This window comes from Asparagus officinalis, chromosome 7, assembly GCF_001876935.1.
Source record: "Asparagus officinalis chromosome 7, Aspof.V1, whole genome shotgun sequence".
Taxonomy (NCBI): domain Eukaryota; kingdom Viridiplantae; phylum Streptophyta; class Magnoliopsida; order Asparagales; family Asparagaceae; genus Asparagus; species Asparagus officinalis.
Window position 1 is genome coordinate 65,757,210 of NC_033800.1, and position 7,143 is coordinate 65,764,352.

The window sequence follows — 7,143 nt, forward strand, 5'->3', positions numbered from 1 at the left end:
CCTTGTCCTGTGATGCTCAACTCACTGGCCGATCATCCATGTTGATAATAGTGTATTGTAGTGGGTTTTAGTCCCACATTGCTTGGGAGAACAAACCTCACTCTCCTCTACTTGTATAAATATATGTGCACACTCAATATTCAATTCAAGGGAAATTTACCCAAGATTCTCTCTCTCTCTCTTACTTTAACATGGTATCAGAGCTAGGGCTATTTCCCTTTCAATAAAATTTTTAACGCTTTTGCGTTCTTTTGCCAAATCTTGGCTTTATTGCTTTGCAGCCGTTTAATGTTTTATTTTTTTTATTTTTATTTTTAATTATTTGGCGTTCATCTGCCAGATATTTTGGCCTTGTCGTTTTGCGGCCTCTTAACGCGTTTCGCGTTCTCGTTTAACCTTCGGGTTCTATTTTAAACCTTCGGGTTTCATTCTAACCTTCGGGTTCTATTTTAAACCTTCGGGTTTCATTCTAACCTTCGGGTTCTATTTTAAACCTTCGGGTTTCATTCTAACCTTCGGGTTCTATTTTAACGGCATTGTCGTTTCAAGACCGTCTCTCGGTCTCAAATTAACGGCATCGTCGTTTCAAGCCGTCTCTCGGCCTCAAACGAACGACATTAGTAACAGCATCTCGACATCTTAACGTCTCAAGATTGCTGTTATGGCTCCTTCAGAGAAGATTCCCAAACCACCTTTGCCCCTCAATGATCAAAGTGACTGGGCAGGGTGGTCCACCATTGTCACCAATGCCTTGCGTGGCGCTGGTTTGCTTGATCATCTCACCAGTACGGGACCAGTTCCACCGTCCATCAGCACTGTTGCTTCATCCAGTACTATTGCCTCTGGCAGTGGTGATGTCGATCTTCAGACTGCTCGTGCTCTCTATGTCAAGGAGAGTTCAGAGTGGCAATTGCAGGAATTTCGTGTTATGGATTATCTCACTCGCTGTGTTGGCTCTGGTCTCACTGTCGAGATTGGCTCGCTTCCCTCTGCTCAGGCCATGTGGACTCGTCTCACTGAGCGTTTCACTGAGTGCTCGGGTGCACGGGAGGCATATCTTCTGCAACGCATTTCTCTACAACGCAAAGGTAGTTCATCTCTGCAGTCCCATTTTGGACAAATGCAAGCTTTTTGGACAGAGTTACGCTCCATGCTTCCTGGACGTAATTCCACATATGAAGACTGGCTAGCCTGGTACGAACGGCATGAGGTGCATCAATTGTTTCAGTCCCTTCCTGAATATTCAACTATGGCTGATCAACTACTTCACCAGCCTCAATTTCCGACTTTGGCCTCAGTTATGGGAGCTCTCACTGCTTATGAGACCCGGCAGCAGACAGCACGACTCAATTTGTCAACAGACACTCCTACCTCTTCACTCGAGACTGTTTTGTCTGTACCTGTCACTGCTCCTGTTATGAATTATACTTCTCCACAGGCTCCCTCTCCACAGGCTCGATCTAAGCTCTCTTGCAAATATTGTAAGAAGGAAGGACACCGCATTGAGACATGCTTCAAGCTTCATCCTGAGTTACGTTCCTCAGGTACTGGACGTGGTCGGCGACCCCCTCAGTCTCAACCCTCTCGTACACCAGGATTGTTGGCCAATGCTATACCTTCTACTACTTCAGACTCTACTATTCAAGCTATTGAAAGTCTTCGCCGTCAACTTGATGCTTTTCAACATATCACCTCTACATCCGCCGCACAACTCTCTGGTATGCATTTTGCTGGTTCTTCAGCTAATCCTTCAGTCTCTGGTATGAATGATCTCTGGATTTTTGACTCTGGTTGTTCCTTTCATATGACTTGTAATGCCTCACTTTTATCCTCTGTCTTTACTTCATCCTCTCTTCCTCCTATCTACACAGCTGCTGGACAACCATTGTCCATTACTCAGTATGGCTCTATTACCCCACAAAATGATCCATCTGGTCGTCTAACACTTGGTCCCGTCTATGTGGCTCCACAATTGTGCTTGAATTTAATTTCTATTAGCTCTTTATGCATGGCGGGCCTGTTTGTCTCATTTTCTTCTGATACTTGTATTGTGCAGGATCCACAGACGGGCAAGACGGTTGGGGCGGGTCGTAGGAGGCACAAACTGTATTTTCTGGAATATCTTCACCTTCCAGAGTCCATACGTCCACGTTCTCTTGTTGCTTCTCTTTGTTCGTCAAAACCCTCTACCTCGCTTCCTGCCAATTTATGGCATAGACGACTTGGTCATGTGTGTAATAAAAGGCTGGAGAGTCTTATTCAGTCTGGAGTACTTGGTCCTGTATCATCTAGTTCTAGTATTGAGTCATGTGCTGGTTGCAAATTGGCTAAATTCACTGCTTTACCATTTAAAATGAGTACATCTGTATCCACTTCCTTATTTGATTTAGTACATTCTGATATTTGGGGGCCAGCTCCTTTGCCTTCTTCATCTGGCTACTTATATTATGTTAGTTTTATCGACGATTTCTCTCGTTTTACATGGGTTTACCTACTTAAGAATCGCTCTGACGTACTTACTGCTTATCAAGCCTTCACTGCTATGATTTTCACTCAATGGCAATCTCGTATTAAAGTTTTTCGTTCTGATTGTGCCAAAGAGTACCTATCCTCTGCCATGCGCTCTATCATGTCCTCTCATGGGACTATCTTTCAACAGTCATGTCCCTACACTCATGAGCAAAATGGTGTTGCTGAACGCAAACATCGTCATATCCTCGATACTGCCCGATCAATGCTCATTTCTTACTCTGTTCCTCGTCGTTTCTGGGCTGAGGCTATTCTCACCGCGACTCATGCCATTAATATCACTCCATCTAGCTCTCTTTCCGGTGCTACTCCTTATAGTCGTGTTTATACTCATCCTCCCCGTTATGATCTAGTTCGCGTTTTTGGTTGTCGATGTTTTGTTTTTCTGCCATCTCACGAACGTGATAAATTGTCTCCCAGAGCAGTTTCTTGTGTTTATTTAGGAATTAGTTCAGAACATCGAGGTTATCGTTGTTATGATCCCGCAACTCGTCGAGTTCATATATCTCGTCATGTTCAGTTCGAAGAGGATTCTCCATATTATTCTACTTCTGATGACTTTAATTTCCTCCACTCTACCGATCATGCTTCCCCGTCCACTGCATCACCCACTTCTTCACCTCAATTTTCCTTTCGAGATCTCCCTGACATCTCTCCCTCTCCTTCTGTTGACTCTTCCTCACCTGAGTCTTCTCTTACACCATCTAATCCATATCCTGTGGACACAACTCTCACTCCAGAAAATACTGTTGATCTTCATGCACCTGCGCCAGCATCTCCCCCGCCTGAGGTTCCTCTTGCTCTTCGTCGAGGCAAACGCCCACATGTCATGCCTGCCCGGTATGCTTCTGTTACTTCTTATTCACCTATCTTTCATAACTTTCTTGCTGCCATTCATACTATTGTTGAGCCAAAGTCCTTCCAAGAGGCAGTTCAAATTCCAGAGTGGCGACAAGCTATGGCTGAGGAATTTCAAGCATTTCAGCAAACTCATACCTGGGATATTGTTCCCTGTCCTCCTGGGATCTCTCTTGTTGGCAGTAAATGGGTTTATAAGGTCAAGTTTCGTCCTGATGGCACCATTGAACGTCGAAAAGCTCGTTTAGTGGCTAGAGGTTTTACTCAGCAACAAGGTATTGATTATGAGGAGACCTTTGCTCCTGTTGCTCAGATGCCCACTGTGCGTACTCTCCTTGCGGTCGCTGCTGCTCATCGTTGGCCCTTATACCAGATGGATGTCAAAAATGCTTTTCTTCATGGCTCTTTATCAGAGACCGTATATATGCAACCGCCTCCAGGGTCAAATATTCCTCCGGGACATGTATGTCTCCTTCGTCGTGCTGTTTATGGTCTCAAACAGGCACCCCGCGCTTGGTTTGAGTGTTTTCGCGATGTTGTGCTCAAAGCGGGCTTTATAGAAAGTCATCAAGATGCTTCTCTGTTTGTTCGCACTACATCGCGTGGCAGGGTTTTATTACTCATCTATGTAGATGATATGATCATTACAGGTGATGATATGACAGGTATACAATACGCAAAATCTCAGTTGCAACAACAGTTCCACATGAAGGATCTTGGATCTCTTCGGTATTTCCTTGGTCTAGAAATTTCTCAAGGCCCGCGGGGTGTATTACTGTCTCAACAGAAGTATCTCTCAGATATTCTAAATCAAGCTGAGTTAACTGATAATACAACTGTCGATACTCCACTCCAGCAGAATGTCAAACTTTGCTCTACTGACGGTGAGCCTCTATCTGATCCTACCCGATATCGACATCTTGTTGGTCAGTTGGTCTATTTGTGCATCTCTCGACCAGATATCTCTCATGCTGTTGGTATTGTCAGTCAATTTGTTAGTGCCCCACGTTCTGTACACTATGCTGTCTTATTACGGATTCTTCGGTACCTCCGGGGTACTAGCACTCGCTCACTTTTGTTTCCTGCTACATCTAAGTTAGAGCTTTGTGCATATTCTGATGCTGATTGGGCTGGTGATCCAACTACCAGAAAGTCTACCACAGGTTATTGTATATTTCTTGGTGATTCCCTTATTTCCTGGCGAAGTAAGAAACAAGATGTTATTGCTCTTTCCAGTACTGAGGCAGAGTATCGTGCAATGTCCACAACAGCTAAAGAGATTATTCATCTTCGTCGCCTTCTCAGTGATTTCGGTATTTCTGTTACGACTCCTACTCCTCTCTACTGTGATAATAAGAGTGCCATCCAGATTGCTAATAATCCAGTATTTCATGAAAGGACCAAACATATTGAGATCGACGCTCATTTTGTCCGTCACCAAGTTATCAAGGACAAGACAATTCTACTTCCTCATGTTTCATCCGCTGACGAGCTTGCAGATTTCTTCACAAAGGCATTACCTGTTCATCGGTTCCAGTTTCTTGTACGCAAACTCACTTTGTTTGATCCAACATGAGTTTGAAGGGGGCTGTTGATAATAGTGTATTGTAGTGGGTTTTAGTCCCACATTGCTTGGGAGAACAAACCTCACTCTCCTCTACTTGTATAAATATATGTGCACACTCAATATTCAATTCAAGGGAAATTTACCCAAGATTCTCTCTCTCTCTCTTACTTTAACAATCCACTTTGGAAAAAATAAAATAAAACTTTCTTTTTAATTAGATTTGAATATGCTTGTGGTTTAAATTTTGATTGCCTGAAAATATGTGCTTTGTGCCCATCTGCCAGATTTGAATTTAGTTAATTATGACTCTGATACTACGAAAAGAGATTTTAAAAAGTTATCTTGAACCTTTTAATGAATAATGTATCTAAATTCTATGTTGTGACTTTAGATTTTGACGATGAATAAAGAAAAGAAAGTACTTCTCCTTCTTTAGGTCACCGTAATATGTGGTGAAGCTTTGACCATATTTTCTAGATCTGAACACTGATCTGAAGGGAGCATTTTGCGAGTTGAAATATGTGTTATGTGTCAAGAAAGATTTGAATTTGCTTACGGTTTAGATACTACGGTAAGAATTGTCATAAAATATTTTTAGTCCCAACAATATTTATGCTACAAAATCATCTGTGTAGGATATTTAATCTTATTAGTTCAGATGCCCGTCCATTGCACATGGTCAGGTATCATGGGTCTTAGTTTTTTATTAAAAAATTTTACTATTAAAGTTATATATAACTTAGACTGTACATAAATAGCTACACAGTTTTCTTCTCATGACAATAAAATCGACACTAACAAAATCAAGACAATAAAAAAACAACAAACGACTATCTTGACCCTAATTTTATTTTGCATCTCTCACATGCTTCTTCATTGACCTGAAAAGTACTATTTGTAGGCATCAAAAATTGCCGATAGGTCCCCACGAGCAGCTTAGTGTTAAGGAATGACGATGAACATCACTACCCGGTTCACAAGAGTCTAATTGACGTCGGTGAGCGCCTGAAGCGAATCGATGAGCTATGCGATCCAACAGAATTTCAGAACAACGGGGATACGGATTGATCGGGAACCCCGCGACCGCTGCAAAAGAAGCAGCGCCCTTCGTGTCCCGTTCACCCCACTGATAATTCAACCATAGGGGCTGACAGAGCTCTTCGTCAGAATTCCAACGCATCCGAAATCAATTAAATCCGAGTTGGGACGACGAGTCAACGGCAAACACACCCGGAAGGACCTCGGACTGAACTGAGGCACCCGGGGGTGTCTCGGCAAGCTCGAAACACCCGAGGGGTGTCTTGGCAAAACCAAGACACCCCAGGGGTGTCTCGGCCAGGCCGAGACACCCAAGGGGTGTCTCGGCCAGGCCGAGACACCCAATGGCTTTTGGTGTTGGTTAATTTCAGGTCTTGAGCTTCTGCCTTGAGATCTGAAATTTAAGAGAGCCTAGGCGAAGCCCTGCCGGAGCGAGGAGTGAGCGAGCCGTCTACAGCAAAGGAGGAGTCTTTTTCTTCTTTCCCCTTCTCTTTTCCTTAGTGTTGCCCCTTAGCGGTGATACTAAGTAGAGCGAATATCTCGATTATCCGAGATAGGAGCTGTAAACTTCTAGATCTCACACAGATCGACGAAGTTCTGCTTCTATATCCCTTCGCGGATAGACGAAGCTCTGCCCGATTTTCTCGGAACGGATCTGATCTACCGGTGGTCCACGGATATTGACGTCCCCGTCACAGGCTAAAGACTCACGCAAGCAAGACCGCACCAAAACGGGATCTTGTGTTTATTTTCAGAAAAGTTGTAATCTTTGTTTTATTGCACAAGTAGGTCTTATAAAAAGACCGACTTTTTATTCGATTATTGTTGTAACGACTGAAGTTGTAACAGATTCGAAAAGCAATGAAAACAGCAACTTTCTCCGAAAACAAGCTGGCGACCACAGTGGGAGCCAACGGCATCGCAACCGACGCCGTCGTGACGCAACCGGCCCTAAAGATCCGGGTGAACGAAGAGGTCGAGTACGAGTTCGACCAGCAGAAATTCAAAGAGTACCTCTCTTCCTCCTCCTCCAGATCCGCCTCTCCAAGTAGGCGCAAGAAGGCATCCTTCTCCAGAGTCGCTCGCCAGAACCTCGGCTCGAAGGCCCAAGATTCCTTAGCCATCGCTGCACTTGCACCACGTGGCGTCTC